Source organism: Hyperolius riggenbachi, chromosome 6 (assembly GCF_040937935.1).
Source record: "Hyperolius riggenbachi isolate aHypRig1 chromosome 6, aHypRig1.pri, whole genome shotgun sequence".
Lineage (NCBI taxonomy): Eukaryota > Metazoa > Chordata > Amphibia > Anura > Hyperoliidae > Hyperolius > Hyperolius riggenbachi.
Genome location: NC_090651.1, coordinates 196,019,989 through 196,043,407, shown reverse-complemented (window position 1 = coordinate 196,043,407; position 23,419 = coordinate 196,019,989). Strand labels below are relative to the sequence as shown.

General features: G+C 44.2%; 1 protein-coding gene across 2 annotated transcripts in view; it reads right to left on the bottom strand.

Annotated features, from left to right (window-relative positions):
• Positions 1-23,419, bottom strand: part of ROBO4 (roundabout guidance receptor 4) — a 1,158,575-nt gene that overhangs the window by 290,884 nt on the left and 844,272 nt on the right. The window lies entirely within an intron of this gene.

Here is a 23,419-nt window from a genome sequence, read left to right as displayed (position 1 = left end):
TCACATAGGTAGGTGGGTGCACTGAAGTGAACACAACAGGTAGTAGGTATATGCAGTGATGGGTATTACAAGTGCACCTGTCACACACAGACAGGCACAGTGACACTGACTGACAGGGCTGTATATAATGCAAGTGAGCCCAAAAAAAACCAAATGGATCACAAGAACAAGATTAGCTCTCAAAAGAGCTGTTGAGGGGTGCTTTTTTAGCAATAATCAGCCAGGAGCAAGCCAACAAGCCCACAAGAGCCTAACTAAGCTTTCCCTATGAGAGTCTGCAGCAGCTATTAGAGGTGCTCACCGCATTCTGCGGGATTAAGTTTTCCGCGATTCTGGACGGAATTTGGTGACGGAATTGCTATAGCGCTATGGCGGATTTTCCGCTGTACGATGCAAAATTCCGCTGGAATGCAAATATTTGTGCACCAATCAGAAGGAATAAGCTTCTAAGTGGATTTCTGCATGAAAAACAGAATTTCTGCATCAATAAGAGTCTTAATAATAACCAACCAATCCTACGTTAATAACCAGCTCCCTAGCTACCTATCAGCAGCTATCCCACCCATTTTGTCTATAAGAGAGACATGTGCAGTTAGAAGCTTGTGGGTTTCAGTCTGGTGTGGAGAGAGACAGAGAGAGGAGAGACAGACGCATAGACCCATAGTTGTTTTAACATTGTTTTAACATACAGTGGTTTGCAAAAGTATTTGGCCCCCTTGAAGTATTCCACATTTTGTCATATTACTGCCACAAACATGAATCAATTTTTTTTGGAATTGCACATGAAAGACCCATACAAAGTGGTATACATGTGAGAAGTGGAATGAAAGTCATACATGATTTCAAACATTTTTTACAAATAAATAACTGGAAAGTGGGGTGTGCGTAATTATTATTCAGCCCCCTTTGCTCTGAGTGCAGTCAGTTGCCCATAGACATTGCCTGATGACTAAATAAAGTGCACATCTGTGTAATCTAATGTCAGTACAAATACAGCTGCTCTGTGACGGCCTCAGAGGTTGTCTAAGAGAATATTGGGAGCAACAACACCATGAAGTCCATAGAACACACCAGACAGGTTAGGGATAAAGTTATTGAGAAATTTAAAGCAGGCTTAGGCTACAAAAGGAATTCCAAAGCCTCGAACATCCCACGGAGCACTGTTTAAGCGATCATTCAGAAATGGAATGAGTATGGCACAACTGTAAACCTAACAAGACAAGGCCGTCCACCTAAATTCACAGGCCGAACAAGGAGAGCTCTGATCAGAAATGCAGTCAAGAGGCCCATGGTGACTCTGGACGAGCTACAGAGATCTATAGCTCAGGTGGGGGAATCTGTCCATAGGACAACTATTAGTCATGCACTGCACAAAGTTGGCCTTTATGGAAGAGTGGCAAGAAGAAAGCCATTGTTAACAGAAAAGCATAACAAGTCCCGTTTGCAGTTTGCCACAAGCCGTGTGGGGGATACAGCAAACATGTGGAAGAAGGTGCTCTAGTCAGATGAGACCAAAATGGAACTTTTTGGCCAAAATGCAAAACACCATGTATGTCAGAACACTAACACTGCACATCACTCTGAACACACCATCCCCACTGTCAAATATGGTGGTGGTGGCAGCATCATGCTCTGGGGGTGCTTCTCTTCAGAAGGGACAGGGAAGCTGGTCAGAGTTGATGGGAAGATGGATGGAGCCAAATACAGGGCAATCTTGGAAGAAAACCTCTTGGAGTCTACAAAAGACTTGAGACTGGGGCAGATGTTTACCTTCCAGCAGGACAACGACCCTAAACATAAAGCCAGGGCAATAATGGAATGGTTTAAAACAAAACATATCCATGTGTTAGAATGGCTCAGTAAAAGTCCAGATCTAAATCCAATTGAGAATCTGTGGCAAGATCTGAAAACTGCTGTTCACAAATGCTGTCCATCTAATCTGACTGAGCTGGAGCTGTTTTGCAAAGAAGAACGGGCAAGGATTTCAGTCTCTAGATGTGCAAAGCTGGTAGAGACATACCCTAAAAGACTGGCAGCTGTAATTGCAGCAAAATGTGGTTCTACAAAGTATTAACTCAGGGGGCTGAATAATTACGAACACCCCACTTTGCAGTTATTTATTTGTAAAAAATGTTTGGAATCATGTATGATTTTCATTTCACTTCTCACTTGTACACCACTGGTCTTTCACGTGGAGTTCCAATAAAATTGATTCATGTTTGTGTCAGTATTGTGACAAAATGTGGAAAACTTCAAGGGGGCCGAATACTTTTGCAAACCACTGTAAAACAAAAGTCTTGACTGTATATAAATCAAAAGTCTTTTTAAAGACTCTGTGACTGTGAGAGAGAGTTCGAGTGTGAGCTATATTATAGTAGTAGAGAGATTGTAGTGTAGTGTGTTAGTAGTTACTTGCTGCAGAGCCAGCCAGGCCGCAGGCTCGGTGTTTGACAGAGTGAGTTAGCTGTTTGATTAGTGATTTGTTTGATTAGCGATTGATTAGTTGAGTGAGTGTAGTGAATTTTTTTTTGTTTTCTTTTTGAGTTTTGGATTTATTTTCTTTATTTCACCTCCTTATTTTGTGATCTGTTCTGTTGCTCATACCCCTTCCCCAATAAAGTTTGTGGCCCCAAAAAAATGGAGCGAGGGCAGAAGAAAATTCCTGCCACTCCTACAAGGAAATGGAGTCATGGATGTGGTATATCATGTCAAGTATGTGATCAGGGTGAGGGTGGCAGAAGCAGCAGGAAGCGTTCCCCCCTGGTCAGAAATGTCTTCCCTATGTTAGCAGCAGGCTCAGCACGCAGGAAAATTCTGTCAGAGCAGGAGGCAAAGACAGTTGTGGATTATTTAGATCAGGATTCAGAACCCTCTACCCAGTTTGAGGAACTTGAAGCTAGTTGCAGCAGCGCCAGTAGTGGCCGCCAGGTTACTCATGACCAGAACCCGACCGCAGCTGCTTCTGTTGATGAGCTTGTTTCCCCCCAGTACTCCGCTCCAGTAGACGTAGTAATCCGCACCACCTTCAGTAGTAAATCTTCATTTATTGATAAAAAGACATACAGTAAAAACAAAGAACTGTAGGGCAAGACAGTCCACTGTTTCAGGCTACCCGCCCCCATCTTCATGTTGCCCAGTTATATAATTATATATAAATATATATATATATATATATATCCTATATTTTTCCCTGTGTCGCTGCGTCCAGCAGTTTTGCAGCGTCCCTGTGTCCCTGGTATTTTGTTACTGCGCTTGTGCGCAGTAACGTACTGCTGGAGGGACCAGGGAGCGATGTGGGTGGGCGGGCAGCGTCAGGTGCACGCGCAGTGACGGGGGGGTGGCCAAACTCACGCTCTGTAGCCTATACACCAGCGCCGCTGCATAGAAAGGACTCCCGCACTTTCTGCTCTACAGGCATTGGAGGAGGCAGGTGTCAGCGCAGACACGTGGGATGAGCCGCTCTCCCCCTATGTCATTGCAAGGAGGCTGAGTAGCGGCGATTGAAGAGAGATCGGCTCCATCAGCTCACTGAACAGCCGCGTCATCAGAGGCAGAGCAGCAGGACTGAACCATAGTGATGGGAAGTCCGGCTCTTTTCAATGAATCGGTTCTGAACAGTAGTGATGGGAAGTCCGTCTCTCTTCAATGAATCGATTCATTGAAAAGAGCCAGACTTCCCATCACTACTGATATTGATTCATTGAAAAGAGCCGGATTTCCCATCACTATGGTTCAGTCCTGCTGCTCTGCCTCTGATTCTGAATTGATTCTGAACAGTAGTGATGGGAAGTCCGGCTCTTTTCAATGAATCAATTCATTGAAAAGAGCCGGACTTCCCATCACTACTGTTCAGAATTGATTCATTGAAAAGAGGCGGACTTCCTATAACTACGGTTCAGTCCTGCTGCTCTTCCTCTGATGACGTGGCTGTGCAGTGAGCCGATGGAGCCGCTTTCCTGTCTGTTTAATCGCTGCTACTCAGCCTCCTTGCAATGACATAGGGGCCGGGGGAGAGCGGCTCATACCATGCGCTCAGTGACTGGGGGCGGCGGCGGTAAAAAAAAGACCTAGAGCCCATTGGGTCTACTAGTATATATATATATATATATATATATATATATATATATATATATATATATATATATATATATACTAGATGATTGCCCGGCGTTGCCAGGGTATGTATTTGGCTGGTGTCAGCTCCACCCACTTTTTCTAACCCTAACACACAATTACTCAATGACCAAGTTTATGAGCTTTGTAGTCTTTGGCATCAATAGTTTGCATTGAAATGAAAAAAATCTGATGGGTTGTTTGTGGCTCCACCCCCTTTTCTGAATTTGAACCCCAGTCACCCAATGACCAACTGTACCAGGTTTGAGCATCAATAATTTGTATATTACCATAGAAATTAAACAAATCAGATTGGCTGTTTGTGGCTCTGCCCTTCTCCAGCATTTGAACCCCAGTCACCCAATGACCAACTGTAGCAGGTTTGAGGCATCTGCTGTTATCAGTATAAAAATGGCAGCAATTTAAATATTCCCCTTGAAAATCAACAGGTGAATTTTGATTGGCTATTATAGGCTCCCCCCACTTCCCTGAATATTAATCTCAGTCACCCAGTGACCATCTGGGCAAAGTTTGGGAACCCTGCCATTAACAGTGTAAGAAGGCCCACAGTCTACATTTTCCCAGTGAAATTTGGTTTTTGCTCCGCCTACTTTTTGTAACCTGGACATACAGTCACTCAATGACCAAGTTTGTGAGCTTTAGGGTCCTTGGCATCAATAATTTGTATTTTCCCAAGAAATGAAACTGTTTGTGGCTCTGTCCCCTTTTCTGAATTTGAACCCCAATGACTAACTGTACCAGGTTTGAGGCTTGTGCCATTAACAGTGCAAGAATGGTAGCAATTTTAATATTCCCCTTGAAAATCAACAGGTGATTTTGATTGGCTTTTTTAGGCTCCACCCACTCTTCTGAATATTAATCCCAGTCACCCAGTAACCAACTGTGCAAAGTTTGAGAACCCTGCCATTAACAGTGAAGAAGGACTGCAGTTTACAATTTTCCAGAAAAATCTGTTTTTGACTCCACACACCTTTTGTAACCTTGACACACAGTCACTACTCAATGACCAATTTTGTGAGCTTTTGGGTTCCTGGCATCAAAGTTGTGTGAATGGAAGCAGTTTATCCAAAAAAAGCAAATCTGATTGGCTGTTTGTGGCTCCACCCCTTTAGTGAATTTGAACCCCAGTCACTTGATGATCGACTGTAGCAGGTTTGAGGCCTCTGCCATTAACAGTGTAAGAATGACAGCAGTCTCAATATTCCCCTTGAAAATCAATAGGTGAATTTTGATTGGCTCTTGTAGGCTCCACCTACTTTTCCGTATATTAATCCTAGTCCCCCAGTGACCAACTGTGTAAAGTTTGAGAACCTTGCCATTAACAGTGTAAGAATAGCTGCAATTTATATTTTCCCATGTAAAAAGTTACTTGTTTTTGGCTCTGCCCACTATTTCTTACCTTGACATACAGTCACTCAATGACCATGTTTATGAGCTGTGGGGTCTTTGGCATCAATAAGTTGCATTTTACCATTGAAATTAAACAAATCTGATTGGCTGTTTTGGCCCACTCCCTTTTCAGAATTTAAACCCCAGTCTCCCAGTGACTGACTGTACCAGATTTGAGGTCTCTGCCATTAAGAGTGTATAAATGGGAGCAATGTAAATATTCCCCTTGAAAATCAAAAGGTGAATTTTGATTGGCTGCTGTAGGCTCCACCCACTTTCCTGAATATTAGTCCCAGTCACCCAGTGGCCAACTGTGTCAAGTTTGAGAACCCTGCCAATAACAGAATGGCTGAAATCAATCTAAAAAATCTGATTGGCTGTTTGTGGCTCCACCCACTTTAGTGAATTTGGACCCCAGTCACCCAACAACTGACTGTAACAGGTTTGAGACCTCTGCCATTAACAGTTTAAGAATGGTAGCAATGTAAATGTTCCCCCTTGAAAATCAATAGGTGAATTTTGATTGGCTGTTTTTAGGCTCCACCCACATTTCTGAATATTAATCCCAGCCACCCAGTGGCCAATTGTGTCAAGTTTGGGAACCCTGCCATGTAAAAAATTAAGCTGTTGGCGCCGCACACTTTTTCTAACCTTAACACAGCCACTCAATTATCAAGTTTATCAGCTTTGGGGTCCTTGGTATCAATACTTTGTATATTCTCATTGAAAAATAAACAAATCTGATTGGCTGTTTGTGGCTCCGACCCCTTTCTGAATTCGAACCCTAGTCACCCAGTGACCAACTGTACCAGGTTTGAGGCATCTGCTATTAACAGTATAAGAATGGTAGCAGCTTAAATATTCCCTTTCGAAAGGTGAATTTTTATTGGCTGTTGTAGGCTCCACCTATCTTCCAAATTCTTAATCTCATTCACCCAGTGACCAACTGTGCAAAGTTTGAGTACACTGCCATTACCGGTGTAAGTACAGTTTATATTTTCCTAGTAAAAATTGTTTTTGGCTCCGCCCACATTTTGTAACCTGGACACACAGTTAGTCAATGACCAAGTTTGTGAGCTTTCAGGTTCCTGTCATCAAAAATGTGTGAATGGAAGCAGTTTATCCACCAAGGAAATCTGATTGGCTGTTTGTGGCCCCGTCCCTTTTGTGAATTTGGACCCCGGTCACCCAAAGACCGACTGTAGCAAGTTTGAAGTCTCTGCCATTAACAGTGTAAGAATGGCAGCAGTTTAAATATTCTCCTTGAAAATCAATAGGTGAATTTTGATTGGCTGTTGTAGGCTCCACCCACTTTCTTGAATCTTAATCGCATTCACACAGTGACCAACTGTGGCAAGTTTGAGAACCCTGCGATTAACAGTCTAAAAATGGTTGCAGTTTACATTTTCCCATTTAAAATGAGTGGCTGAAATTTGATTGGCTTTTTAAGCTCCGCCCACTTTTCCTGGATTTGTAACCTCGGTCACCAAGTGACCAACTGTGCCAAGTGTGGGGACTCTGGCTTGATTACTGTGAGAATGGCAGCATTTTACATTTTTTTCCATTGACTTGACTAGGTGAAATCTGATTGGCTGTTTGTAGCTCCGCCCACGTGTGCAGGGGGGCCGCGAGACCCCCAGAACATATCATCCCAGGTAGTAAGGGATCTGTATACCAAGTTTCGTTCAAATCAGTCAAGGCGTTTTTGCGTGATCGCGACACACATGACACACGTGACACACACACACACGCACACACACGCACACGCACACACACACGATTTTATATATATATATATATATATATATATATATATATATATATATATATATATATATATATATATATATATACCAGCAGAATAAAAGTGGCTAAAACCTTTAAAGTTTGCTTGGAGGAAGTGGTGGACTTACCTCCATAAAGCAGCCAGACACGAAGCCGAAATTCTGTTTTGTCCCCACGTTTATTGCCTGATGAAGCGGGCTCGGCCTGCAAAACGCGTTGCACTTTGGGGTACTATTTAATAAATGTGATTGCTACTTTTCAGACAGTCGTTCGTGTCTGCTTTATGGAGGTAAGTCCACCACTTCCTCCAAGCAAATTTTAAAGGTTTTATCCACTTTTATTCTGCTGGCGCCGCTGTTCTCCTACTGCAAAATCGTGTCCATCCCTGGTAGAGGGGTGATCTACCCCTTATTCTCACCTACAGAGAGTGACTTCTTAGCCCTGAGTAAGGACAGGTCTAATCTCCTCACCTGCTTATACAGTGGTTGCCTGTGTGGTAACCCACGTCTGTGAGTATATTCTTCTTACTGATTTGCCTTACCTCGTTTATGTTTTAACATACTACACTATATTGGGCTCTGGGTTCCTCTACACTATTATCCTACTAATATAATAAATGGGAAAGTTCGGATGTTTGGATGTTTGGATGTTTGTTACTCGATCACGCAAAAACGGCTGAACGGATTTGAATGAAATTTGGCACACACATAGTACATTACCTGGAATAAAGTATAGGATACTTTTTATTCCCATAACCAAAAAGAGACAAATACAAATTTCACTGGAAAATGTAAACTGCAGCCATACACTGTTACACTGGAGGTGTGTTTAGCTTCTAAGGGTAGAATGGTTAATTTGCATATATTCAGCAGTGATGCTCTGGGAGAAATCTCAAGCTCACTCCAACCTGAATTATCGCAAATTCTTTCTGTTTTAACCATTTACCGACAACCTATCGTATTAAAACGTCATGCTTACCGCTATTAACGGCAACATGACGTTTTAATACGTCGCGCATTCCCGCTGCTGCTACCGCCGTGTGCGCGCCGCTACCGCCGCCATTACCGTCGGGATCCCGTGCTGGGTGATTGGGGAAGAAGACCGAACGGTCCTCTACCCAATCGCAGTGCCTGGAGTGAATGGACGTGACCGCGAACAGCGGCTACGTCCATTCACATAAACAGGAAATGTAACAGTTTAATAAAGTGTAAAAAAAAAAAAAAAAAAAAAAAAAAGTGAACACGTCCTATGAGTGTTCACTAGCGCCATCTTGTGGCCAAAAAGTATATTACACCTACAAAATACATACATTTTCAAGTATATACACATCATTAATAAAATTACACTTCCAACCCTCCCCCCCAAAAAAACACTTGTAAAAAAAAAAAAATCAGCTTAAAAAAAATAAATAAATAGTTGCCTTAGGGACTCAGCTTTTTTTATTCTATATTTTATGGGGGAAAATTAATTTTAATTTATTACATAGGGGCTTGTAATTATGGCCAGAACAAACAGAAAAATAACCACTTATATTTCAAAATAATATACTGTCGCCATACATTGTGGTAGGGACATAATTTAAACAGTTTAATTATCGGGACCACTGGGCAAATAAAAAGTGTTTGTTTTATCCACAGGAGAATGTTTAATTTTAAAACTATAATGGCTGAACACTGAGAAATAATGATTTTTTTTCTTTTTTTTCTGTTTTTCTCAATAAAATGCATTTAGAATAAAAAAAATTCTGAGCAAAATGTACTATCCACAGAAAGCCTAATTGGTGGCGAAAAAAACGAGGTATAGATCATTTTCTTGTGATAAGTAGTAATAAAGTTATTAGGGAATAAAAGGGAGGAGCGCTGACAACTGAAAATTGCTCTGGTCCGTTAGGAAAAAACCCTTGGGGGTGAACTGGTTAAGAAAGCAAACGTTTGTTTTTCTTAACATCTTAGTAAGGGGGCTTTTAGGACCATTGTAGTCCCTTACACACTCCAATGAGTTCTGGGTCACCATGAGCTCGCTGGGTAGCATGTCCCTCTCGGTGTTACAAGCCCTACTGCATAGAGGCAAATTAATCTATGCCATGCACTGATAAGGATCAAACAATCCAAAACAGTCTGTATGTGTGTTGGATTATTATGGCTCTGTACAATTTAACAAACTGACACATCATTGCATTCCAGCAGTTCTGGAGATGTGTTTAGCTTCTAAGGGTAACAATGGTTAATTAGCATATTTTCAGCAGTGATGCACTGGGAGACATCTCAAGCTCACTCCAACCTGAATTATCACAAATTCTTTCTGTTTTAAGAAAGCAAACTTTTGTTTTTCTTACACTGTGAATGGTAGGGTTCTCAAACTTTGCACAGTTGGTCGTTGGGTGACTAGGGTTATTATTCAGAAAAGTGGTTGGAGCCTATAAAAGCCAATCAAAATTCACCTAATGATTTTCAAGGGGAATATTTACATTTCTGCCATTCTTGCACTGTTAATGGCACAAGCCTCAAACCTGGTATAGTTGATCATTGGGTGACTGGGGTTCAATTTCAGAAAGGGGGTGGAGCCACAAAAAGCCAATCAGATTTGTTTCATTCCAATGCAAATTATTGTTGCCAAACACCACAAAGCTCACAAACTTGGTAATTGAGTAATTGATTAATTGTGTGTTAGGGTTAGGAAAGTGGGCACAGCCAACACCAGCCAAATACATAAGCGGGCAACGCCGGGTCATAAGTGGGCGGAGACAAATACAAATTTTACTGGGAAAATGTAAACAGCAGCCATTCTTACACTGTTAATGGTAGGGTTCTCAAACTTTGCACAGTCGGTGACTGGGGTTAATATTCAGAAAAGTGGGTGGAGCCTACAAAAAACAATCAAAAATTACCTATTGATTTTTCAGGGGAATATTTCATTGCTGCCATTCTTGCACTGTTAATGGCACAAGCCTCAAACCTGGTACAGTTGATCATTGCGTGACTGGGGTTTAAATTTATATAAGGGGGTGGAGCCCCAAACAGCCAATCTGATTTGTTTCATTTTAATGCAGGTTATTGATGCCAAAGACCGCAAAGCTCACAAACTTGGTCATTGAGTAATTGAGTAATTGTGTGTTAGGGTTAGGAAAAGTGGGCGCAGCCAACACCAGCCAAATACATAATCGGGCAATGCTGGGTCATCAGTAGGCGGAGACAAATACAAATTTCACTGAGAAAATGTAAACTGCAGCAATTCTTACACTATTAATGGTAGGGTTCTCAAACTTTGCACAGTTGGTCACTGGGTGACTGAGATTAATATTCAGAAAATGGGTGGAGCCTACAAAAGCCAATCAAAATCCACCTATTAATCTTTAAGGGGAATATTTAATTGATGCCATTCTTGCACTGTTAATGGCACAAGCCTCTTGCACTGTTAATCACCTGTACCTGGTACAGTTGGCCATTGGGTGATTGGGGTTCAAATTCAGAAAAGGGGTGGAGCCACAGCCAATCAGATTTATTTTATTTCAATGCAAATTATTGATGCCAAAGACCTCAAAGCTCACAAACTTGGTCATTAAGTAATTTTGTGTTTGGGTTAGAAAAAGTGGGCGGAGCTAGCACCAGCCAAATACATACCTGGGCAATGCCGAGTCTTCAGTGGGCGGAGACAAACACAAATTTCACTGGGAAAATGTAAACTGCAGCCATTCTTACACTATTAATTGTGGGGTTCTAAAACTTTGCACAGTTGGTCACTGGGTGACTGGGATTAATATTCAGAAAAGTAGGTGGAGCCTACAAAAACCAATCACAATTCACCTATTGATTTTCAAGGCAAATATTTAATTGCTGCCATTTTTGCACTGTTAATGGCACAAGCCTCAAACCTGGTACAGTTGATCATTGGGTGACTGTAACGATTGTGGGATATCTCCGTGTTCAGCGCACAAAGATGTGCGCTGACACTGCGGAGGTCCTCCACAAGCGTGTCAAGATACTAGAACCCAGCTTTTGGTGCAAGCACCAGTAGAGGGAAATTCCTGTCGGCAGAGGGCGCTGGGGAGCGCAGAGGAACCAATCCCCTGCACCTCCACAAATGCCAGACAGGAATTGCACGAAGCGCAGAACGCAATCGCAAGAGAAGCGATTGCGAATGAGAACGAGCAAAGGGACAGGTTGTATGTGTGTGCGCCAATCTAGTCGCCACCCCGTGACCGCGCACACACAACAGCAGGTGCGAAACAGAAACGCAACCGCCAAGAACGGCGATTGCCAGAAGTGACACAAGGCAGATCAGAACAGAATACGAGGATAGCAAAGGCACAGCAAATCATACAATGAGAAGATACGGAAAATAATAAACGCTAGCTAACCGCGAACACCGCACTCATTCGCAACAGTGCACGGGGTTATGCGCGGTCTCCACGTGATAAGCACAATAGAGACAAGCACGCCTAACTAACCATCAACAGACAAACACGAAACAAAGAACATGAACGCTTGCTTAACGGTTACCTCATCGAGCCTACAGCAAGCGCCCGTATCAGACAAGACAGACAAACGAGAAACAGGAACTAGGCAGAAAGGATCCACCGCTCTTCCGCCAGAGCAAGTGTGATCCAAGCAGGAACACAGATCAGAAAGAGCCACAGCCGCTAACGCTAGCGGCTAGTGCGATCTAAACAAGACAGATCAGATGAGGTAGCTGGTAGCAACCGCTGCTCCAGCTTACACTCCAGGAACTAGATCAGAAGGATCCACAGCCGCTACCGCTAGAGGCTAGTGCGATCCAAACAAGACAGAGCGATTCATTATCAACCGCCGCTGGTGACAGCGCAATCGCGACAGACAAGACAGGACAGAATAGGCAGTACAAATTATACACAAACTGACTGCACTAACTAGGAATGCAAGGAGCACTCCCCAAGAAGTAACTATACTAAGATAGCAGTGGCTGACACTCCAGGTGAGTCCAGCAGGAACAAACCTCTATGAGCAGCGAAGCATTGTGGGACACACATAGTACTTATAGTACACGCCTCCAATGAATGTGGCCAGGCAATTTGCATGACAACGTATGCAAATTCCTCAGCAAGCACAAGCTGCAAAACTGACAGAAGGTCTTCTTTCCAGAGTCCTGCAGCATGCAGACCTGAATAATGATCAAAAGGCTGCCTGCCTGCGCAGGCAGCCGAGCGGATCGTTACAGTACCCCCCCCTCTAGGGACGAATTCCAGACGTCTTTCAAAACTGGCGTTACCAAAAAACTCTAACTGAAGACTCATGAAGGTCGGGGCAGCCCGACAAGGTCCAATTCCAGAGTCAGTCCACCCGAAACCGACCTCATCGGAAACAGAAGCCACCGAAACATGCCCATCAGTACTACCAGTCTTAGCGTAACACCCATCAGGACTGTGGATACCAGAGAAAAAGCCATCGACATCCTCCAGACAATACCCACCACCTTCCAAGGAGCGTCCAAAAATACCAAACCTGCCACAATACCTGTTCGAAGTGTTCCTTACAACACAAAAGCCACTGTTGATCTTATCCAGGGGACCAAGCAAAATCTCTCCCGGAATCTCCTAGAACCTTTTGAAGCTCCACAGAGATCCCAAGAGGGCAGAACAATCACCAGGCTCACATGGAGAATTACCAAGAACCCCCATGGAACCAATGACAATTCCGGATTCAGAATTACGAGGACACCCATCAAGATCAAGACTTTCAGGGACCACTTCTAGGCATGCAAGCAGGCAGGCTAAATCAGAGCATGTCTCCACCGAGGAAGCATCTGAGTACACTGGTAACCGAGGCACACTTGGGCTTTCTGGGTCACAGAGCACACTGGGGTACACCAGCACAGGAGACACCTCAGTACATGTCGGGGAACTGCCAACCTCAGAGTCCGGCACGACAAGACCAAAACCAGTACCGGACAGAGAATCATCATGAGTGGAGGTCACAGGCACTGGACTTTCACAAGAAGACTCGGATATAAATTCAGAAATTTCTGTGAAAATAATATCATCATTGACTACATATGAGTGAAGCTTCATCAGAGCTGAAAAGGTAGCCAGCAAGGCAGCAATGCCTACGGAAGAGGGTAACACCTCAGAAGGACTTGGGGGGCAGGAGACATCTCCTACAAGTTCTGCACCCTTTGGGAGGAACTCGGAGACCTCCAGAACATCAAACAAGACCTCAGGAACATCATTTTTCAAGTTTTCTCGGAAGGATTCTGAACTATCCATGTTACAGGGCAAAACTGGAACTTTATTTTCTGGACAGGGCAGATGTCCCAGGAATGGTTCCACCATAACCTGAGACTGGATCTCATCATCATGAGGGGAATGTACAGGTATATTTACTGGAACACACACTGACTCCCTAACTTCATTCTCACTGTACCCAGAATTCTGTGTGGCAGTCAAACTAGCTTGTAACTCCAAAACTGCAGAAAAACAGGTGAGTATAGTGGCAATACCTAGACGAGCCTCTAGGGACACTGCAGGAGACTCTAAACAAGGCCATCTTAACTCATCCAGAGTACAGGGTGCAGAATCAGCACTTTCCTCAGAACAAGAAAGGGACTCACAAATGCCAGTGTGATTGGACATCATATTGTTATTCATGGTACAGGGCAGGCTCAGAGAAACTTTCTCTGGACCCAGCAAAGATGTTTCAGAGTCAGATTCGCAAAACCGAAGCGCTGTCTCACTCTTAGATTCGGCTAACAATGTCAAATCCGAGGAGCCAGAACGCAAAACCTGCGAATCCAAGATTGCTTTAGGTTGTGAAACTGACGCTTCCATAGCGCAAATCTCCGCGATCTGCGGAGCAGACTGCAAGGCATCTAGGGTCGAAACACTGGAGCAATTGTCCCCAGGCAACGGGCCCTTACAGGTGTGAACAGGGTGAGACAGAGACTCATCTGCAGAAGAAATAGCGACATCAACAGAATAAACTTTATTAGGCATATTAATTTCACTTTTGATGCTGCATAGTTTAGGAATTTTTCCCATAGCAGGATCATAGTTGGAAGATCTTAAAGATCTGTTCTTAGATGACAAGGGATCCCACATCTCTTTGAGAAAACTGGCACATTCATGTTGATCACAATCTGCAGGAACATCTGAGAAACAGGCATTACATCGCATAGATTCAAACTTCACGCAATCAGGAGAGAATCTTTCAAGATTCGCACAGGAATCAACCACAGTAGTGCACCCATTCATGTCAGGTCGCACAATATCTAGACTCACATGCTTTACCCCAGAAAGGCAGGAACAATCATCCGATAACGATGTCTCTTTATTGAAGTCAATTGATTGGTGTGTGTGCAATTCATCCAAAATCGTCTGCCACACATAAGTCACCGGATTCACAAAACATTCGTCACACTCATCAGAGTCAATCAAAGCGTACACCGAATCAAGACAAGCATAAAGAATCTCTGCGCTTTTTGCGATGTAGAAATCGCAAAACGCCTTCCAATCAATCTCGAACTCCTCAATTAATGCTCCAATATCCCATGGAGCAAATGGGGGTTCAAACAACCCGGTTTCCAAGAAACCCTCATAAGGGTTGGGGTCAGGAACATGCAAAGACTTTCTTACTCCTTTAATATAGAAAATAATTCTGCCTATCAAAGGATCCACAAATGCCCTTTCTTGGGGTAATGAAACCTGAGACTGAGAAATTTCAGACTTTACAGAAACAATTTTTTTATTTGTAGTTGCTATAGGCAACGGATTTTTCAGCTGAGAAGTCTTCCTTTTTTTCCTGCTTTTAGTCCTTGCTGCTTTAGGTGGCTGCTGTTTAGACCCAGGGGAATAGTTACTGCATTCATTTTCAAACTGAATGGTTTTGCATGAAGTAGGTAGAGCAGCTGACTCATTAGCAACTACACACTCATACAGGGCAGGTGGCAAGCAAGGCAACTCAAACCAGTAGGAGAATGTAAATGTAAGAAACTGATACAGATTATCATTCCAAGAATTGTCTTGCAATATGTCATGAGCCCATACAAACAGATCGTCTTTCAAAAGCACATAAGCTAATTGGAGAGCAGACGTGGACGGATCAGTAATTTGAAAAGTAGGATTCAGACAAAATTTTACGCATTCAGAGAGAAAATCCTCTTTCGTCTCTGAATTTAATATTTTGAAACTCTTAAAGACACAGGAACCATACTCAGCAAAATCGTACAAATCAGAAATTCCCTCTACACTGGGGTTTTGGGTTGGGCTGCTCATAATGTAACGATTGTGGGATATCTCCGTGTTCAGCGCACAAAGATGTGCGCTGACACTGCGGAGGTCCTCCACAAGTGTGTCAAGATACTAGAACCCAGCTTTTGGTGCAAGCACCAGTAGAGGGAAATTCCTGTCGGCAGAGGGCGCTGGGGAGCGCAGAGGAACCAATCCCCTGCACCTCCACAAATGCCAGACAGGAATTGCATGAAGCGCAGAACGCAATCGCAAGAGAAGCGATTGCGAATGAGAACGAGCAAAGGAACAGGTTGTATGTGTGTGCGCCAATCTAGTCGCCACCCCGCGACCGCGCACACACAACAGCAGGTGCGAAACAGAAACGCAACCGCCAAGAACGGCGATTGCCAGAAGTGACACAAGGCAGATCAGAACAGAATACGAGGATAGCAAAGGCACAGCAAATCATACAATGAGAAGATACGGAAAATAATAAACGCTAGCTAACCGCGAACACCGCACTCATTCGCAACAGTGCACGCGGTTATGCGCGGTCTCCACGTGATAAGCACAATAGAGACAAGCACGCCTAACTAACCATCAACAGACAAACACGAAACAAAGAACATGAACGCTTGCTTAACGGTTACCTCATTGAGCCTACAGCAAGCGCCCGTATCAGACAAGACAGACAAACGAGAAACAGGAACTAGGCAGAAAGGATCCACCGCTCTTCCGCCAGAGCAAGTGTGATCCAAGCAGGAACACAGATCAGAAAGAGCCACAGCCGCTAACGCTAGCGGCTAGTGCGATCTAAACAAGACAGATCAGATGAGGTAGCTGGTAGCAACCGCTGCTCCAGCTTACACTCCAGGAACTAGATCAGAAGGATCCACAGCCGCTACCGCTAGAGGCTAGTGCGATCCAAACAAGACAGAGCGATTCATTATCAACCGCCGCTGGTGACAGCGCAATCGCGACAGACAAGACAGGACAGAATAGGCAGTACAAATTATACACAAACTGACTGCACTAACTAGGAATGCAAGGAGCACTCTCCAAGAATTAACTATACTAAGATAGCAGTGGCTGACACTCCAGGTGAGTCCAGCAGGAACAAACCTCTATGAGCAGCGAAGCATTGTGGGACACACATAGGACCCTGGACCAACTAAACATATGCTGAAATGCCCTGACCTGCTTGGTCCAGCATTTCACAAAATAGTACATTGCTCTCTACAAGCAGGGAGGTTTCCTACCTCTCTAAAAGAAGGAATCATCAAGCCCCTTCTTAAAAAAACCTTCCATGGATCCAGATGCTATGAGCAGCTACAGACCTGTCTCCAACCTCCCCTTCTTAGGTAAAGTTATTGAAAAGGCTGTCTATCTGCAACTTGAAACCTGGCTGTCAGTAAACAACATCCTGGACTCTCTACAATCTGGCTTTAAGAAACACCACAGCTGTGAAACAGCCCTCATCCAAGTCTGCAACGATCTGCTCATGGCAAGGGACAGAGGGGAATGCTCCATCCTAATCCTGTTGGATCTCTCAGCGGCTTTTGATACAGTTGACCATGAAATCCTGCTTAACAGACTGCAGGAGTACTGTGGCATCAGTGGATCAGTCCTCCAGTGGTTCAGATCATTCCTGACTGACAGAACACAGAGAGTATCCCTAGGACCCATAATGTCCAAACCTGCACCTCTACAATTCGGAGTGCCACAAGGATCAATCCTATCCCCTCTGCTGTTTGCAATCTACATGTTGCCACTCGGCACACTTATCCAACAACATGGCCTGACGTACCACTGCTACGCCGATGACACACAGCTATACCTGTCCTTCAAACCTGGTGGAACAGACCCTACCCCAAAAATAAACTCTTGCTTAGCTGAGCTACAGGCATGGATGAATGATAACTGGTTGAAACTGAATGCTGACAAAACTGAGGTCCAGTTTGTCCAAAGCCAGTGCCCGCCATCAAAACAGCTCTATCCTAAAGCAACACCAATCAGGATTGGGAATTCAGACATAAACAGCTCCAACTTTGTGCGCAGCCTTGGCGTACTAATCGATGGGGAATTGAGTTTCAGAAACCAAATTTCATCTGTAGTTAAATCCTCCTTCTTTCATCTGAAGAACATTGCAAAAATTAGACATCTGATTCCCCCAGAGGATCTTCCAACCCTAGTCCACGCCTTCATCACATTACGTCTGGACTACTGCAATGCCCTTTATGTTGGCCTCCCCAAAAAGGACCTGCGTCGCCTGCAATTAGTGCAGAATTCTGCTGCCAGATTGCTAACAAACCAGCCTCGCCACTGTCATATTACACCGATCCTTCGCTCACTGCACTGGCTACCAGTAGAATGGAGAATACTCTTCAAGATTGGACTGCTGACATTCAAATCCCTGCACAGTCTAGGCCCTGGATACATGAAGGACTTGCTGAAGCTGCACCACACCTCTCACAACCTCAGATCAGCAAGTTCTGTAAACTTGGTCACTCCCAGAGTGCACCTCAAAAAATCTGGAGATAGAGCCTTCTGCCATGCTGCCCCTACTCTCTGGAACTCCCTACCACACCCAGTAAAGACAGCACCATCCCTGGAGCTATTCAAATCCAGACTGAAAAGCCACCTGTTCAGCCTGGCATTTCCAGATTTATAAAATGTCTTCCTCTGTACCACGATGGTCTGAGCCATGCTTATGCGCTTTGAGTCCCACGGGAGAAAAGCGCTTTACAAATGTTATTTGTTGTTGTTTGTTGTACTTATAGTACACGCCTCCAATGAATGTGGCCAGGCAATTTGCATGACAACGTATGCAAATTCCTCAGCAAGCACAAGCTGCAAAACTGACAGAAGGTCTTCTTTCCAGAGTCCTGCAGCATGCAGACCTGAATAATGATCAAAAGGCTGCCTGCCTGCGCAGGCAGCCGAGCGGATCGTTACAGTGACTGGGGTTAAATATTTAGAAAAGGGGTGGGGCTACAAACAGCGAATCAGATGTGTTTCATTTCAATGAAAATTATTCATGCCAAAGACCACAAATCTCACAAACTTGGTCATTGACAATTGACAATTGTGTGTTAGGGTTAGAAAAAGTGGCCACAGCCAACAGCAGCCAAATACATACCCGGGAAACATCAGGACATCAGTGGGTGGAGAAAAATAAAAATTTAACTGCCAGAATGTAAACTGCAGCCATTCTTACACTGTCTGTCAATGGCAGGGTTCTTAAACTTTGCACAGTGGGTGACTGGGATTAATATTCAGAAAAGTAGGTGGAGCCTACAAAAGCTAATCAAAATTCACCTATTGATTTTCAAAGTAGTGGAGCCACAGCCAATTATTGATGTCAAAGACTGCAAAGCTCACAAACTAGGTAATTGTGTGTTAGGATTAGAAAAAGTGGACAGAGTTAACACTAGCCAATTACATACCCGGGCAACGCCGGGCGACCAGCTAGTATCTATCTATCTATCTATCTATCTATCTATCTATCTATCTATCTATCTATCTATCTATATATCTATATATATATACAGTATATTATATTTTTTTTATACACTTTCACACATACATAATTGTTATTTTTGATAAAAAGAAACATGATGCATCATCTCATGTGAAACTGGGTTTAAAGGCAATTTAAAGGCAATATATATGTGATCGGGGGTATCCGAGCGATAGTTAGGGTTAGGCACTACCAGGGGAGTGGTTAGTTTTAGGCACCCCCAGGGGAGGGTTATGTGTGAGGGTATGTTAGGTTAAGTTGTATTGTAATGATTTTTAACATTAATATGTTTTCATTATTATCTCCAGTCTGTTTTAAAATGGTATTTATCATTAACCAATTTTGTTAACAATGTTTATCATTGCAGAGATTTTGTTACCCAAATTTGCAATTTGCAAATTTGTTATCCAGCAGCGCCCTTTTTTCCTGGCGCCCTTTTTCATGCACCCGCTTAGTCAGTCAACAAGTCTCCACCTTCTTTTGCTTATACGTGTCATGGTACCGAAATTTTGAAACGTACTAGCAGATTATTTAGGCCTCACTCACAACCCCCCTCCCCTCCCTCCCCTGTGACCGCCACATGTAAGTGCACACAGCCCGCGCATAAGCGCACTACACACACCCGCCTGATCCTCCTCCTGCCCCAACGGCCGCCTGTGTGCTATACATGCGCAGTAGCACAAAAACACAGACACAGGGACAAGAGGGGATGCAGAGACACAGGAGTTTTACAATATAGGATGTACTGTCTGGGGATTGGTTTCAGAGCAGTTTACTGATTTATTTGGTTGGTTTTGGTCTAATAAATTGAATGTTTGGTTCATGTTTGCAGTTTGAATTTAACCACTCTACGATCACCGAACGCCGATCGGTGGCCACAGAGTGGCTCCCAAGGACCGCTTAACGCCAATCGGCGTCAAGTTCTAGGGGCAGAGATTAGCAGGGAACGCGGGTGCGCATGCACGATACTTCTCTGCCAAGACACTGAGCCGAGCTCCATGTTCAGCCTTCCAGCCGCAATTGCGGCTGACAGGCTGTGAAAGGGGGAAAAAAGGCCGGTATTTATATGTACAGCACTGCGATCTCCTGCAGCGCTGTACGTGAGACAGCTCTGTCACTGAGTTGTCCCCAGGAGAGGCTCACAACGCGATCCCTCTCATAGGCTGATGCCTATGAGAGGTGATTGCACTGATTGGATCTCGGAGGGAATTCAAGAAAATACACATTTTTATAAAAAAAAAAGACAAAAAATGCAGCAGTAATAAGATGCCACCAACAGAAAGCTCTGTTGGTGGCAAGAAAAGGAGGCAAGATTCATTTGTGTGCTAAATTGTATGGCCGTGCAGCAAACTGTTAAAGCTGCAGTGTGCTGAATTGTAAAAAATGGCCTGCTAACGAAAGGGGTGTAAGCCTGTGGTCTTCAAGCAGTTAACAGATTGGTTATATCTATATTAAAGTATTATCTTAAAATTGTATACCTATGGTAAAGTACCATAGCTATTTCTTGCTTCATTAAACTGTGTGGTGTGTCTTTATTTATTAGTTGTAATTATGTATTATTATTAACTGTTCAAGGGTTTTCCCTCTTTGTGTTGCCTGCAATCCCATGAGAACTGAATGCAGTGGGGGGAGGGTGTGGTTTGAGAGGCATGAGAGAAGGTATTGTAATGTAGAGCAAAGTATAATAAAGGATAATAAATTGAGAGGCAGGTATTAACCTTTTGGGGACCACGTGTAATGTGGTGATTGGTGCATACACTTCAGAGTTTTCTGATTATTAGTGATCCGCAGTATCACTAGTAATACAGATATATTTGATTATATGGTGATCTGCGGCATCACCAATAATACAAATATTTATGCGTACTCTGGAAAACACAAGGAACAGATAACTTGTGAAAAACCCACCACACTGACGTTAACTCAGAGGGAAGGTGACCTCTGGAAGGAAGGGCAGTGTGTGCGATTCTGCGACTAGGATAAGAACGCAGAATTGCGTTCCTCAACAGTAATGATATGCTGAGGAGTTACTGAGTTCCCCGCAAGAAGAACTCAGCAAAGTAAACCCTTTAGTGGAAACCCACTAAAGGGGGCGAAGTCAAACGGAAAACGGTTCGGTATCAGAACTGGCAGAGAAGTACCGAATCGTCAGACAGAAATCAAGATCAGAGGTCAAGCCAAGGTCAGCAACGGGAAATCAGATGAGCAGAGGTACAGAATCGAGAAACACAAGGGAAGTCAGAAGCCAAGCCAATAGTCGGTAACGGTACGGGCTGGCGAGGTACAAAATCAGGAGACAAGAGAATAATGAGGTAACAGGCAAAAGGTCATACACAATATACAATGCAATTAGTACTTTAGGCTATCAACAGAATCTGGCTAAGTGTGGATCCCCAGCTCCAGCTGGTTCTAGCACACTTTGGGATCTGACTAGGGTCTGAGTGCTAACACACAAGTATTCGCTGACTGCAGACAACTTGCAACTGACAGAATGCCTGCTTTTATACTGTGCTGGACTCAAACAGCCCGCCCAGCCATTCAACCAATCACAACGTGGCTCAAGGACCTTGCAGCACAGCTCAAGGACCTTGCTGAGGTCAGCTGACCAGCTGGTCAGCTGACTCTCTTTCTAAGAGTATAAAAGGCTCTACTGCACACGCGCGCGGCCCCTACGGGGTCCAGACTGTCATGAGAGGTGTCTCGGCGAGCAGCATGCCATGAGGCCTGTGAAGGTGTTCCAGGAGTGCAGCCTCGACGTGGAGTACGCCGAGAGGTCTGCGACTGAACGGTGGATCGTGCTACCGCTGCGGACGTGGACGTTTCTCCGCGTTCCGCATGCGACCATGCGGGCGGTTGCGCTGCTGATGCGGACGCGAACAAACGTCCGCGTTCAGCCTGCTGCTGCCTCATTACAGTACCCCCCCTTTCAGGCATGACCTCCGGGCGTGCCTCACCCGGTTTCCCAGGATACAACTCATGAAATCTCCTCCTTTTCTCCTCAGCATGAAGATCTCGAAGGGGAACCTATGACCTCTCCTCTGGCCCGTACCCCTTCCAGTGCACCAGATACTGGAGCTTGTTGCGTGAAAAACGGGAATCTAAAATGTCCTGGACTTCATATTCCAATTCCCCATCCACTACCACAGGAGCAGGGGGAGTAGAATCTACCCTTACCGCAGGCTTCAATAAAGAAACATGATAAGTCCTGCCACATCTCATATTAGTTGGTAATTTTACCCTGTAGGTGACCTCATTGATCCTACTCTCTATAGGAAAAGGCCCGATAAAGCGAGGACCTAATTTTGCTGATGGTTGCCTGAGAGGAATGTGTCTAGTAGAGACCCAAACATAATCTCCTGGAATAAAGTTCCACTCAGTGGAACGTTTTCTATCAGCAAATTTCTTTTGAACAGAAAAAGCTTTGTCCAAATTATCTCTGACCTTCCCCCAGATCTCTCTGAAAGTCCCCTGCCATTCCTGGAGAGCTGGAAGAGGTGACTCCTTGACTGGAAGTGACGTAAACTTGGGACACTTCCCATTGACAATCTGAAAGGGAGAATAACCAGAGGATGCGTTTTTCAGGTTATTGTGGGCAAATTCGGCAAATGGAAGGAATCTTGTCCAGAGATGTTGTGCATCTGCTATGTAACATCTAAGAAATTGCTCCATGGACTGATTGATCCTCTCCGTCTGCCCATTAGTCTGGGGATGGTAACCTGAAGAAAATGATAAAGAAATCCCCAGATCCTTACAAAAGGCCCTCCAGAATTTTGACACAAATTGTACCCCCCTATCAGATACAATATCCACCGGAATTCCATGTAACTTAAAGATGTTATTAATAAACAAATCTGCCAATTTTTGGGCAGATGGAAACCCAGACAGAGCAACGAAATGTGCCATTTTACTAAATCTGTCCGTAACAACCCAGATGACAGTGTTACCTTCAGATTCAGGCAGCTCACCCACAAAATCCATGGAAATGTGAGACCATGGAACCTGTGGAGAAGGCAGGGGCTGAAGAGAGCCTGCTGGAGCTTTCCTGGAGGACTTACTCCTGGCACAGACAGAGCAGGACTTAACAAATTCCTCACAATCAGACATGTAAGAAGGCCACCAGACTGCCCTATTCAAGAGTTCCTGGGTTCTGGCAATACCTGGATGTCGCACATTCTTATGTTCATGAAACATCTGGAGCACCCGTTCCCGAAAACGAATAGGGACGTACAGAAGTCCCTCAGGTTTTCCATTGGGAACATTGGACTGGCATGCAATAAGCGATTTTGACAAGTCTTCGGAGATCTCCGTGGCTGCCAGAAAATACCTTTCAGGTAGAATATTGACAGGGGTGGCTGGTAGGGCAGATTCAGATTCAAAACACCTGGATAAGGCGT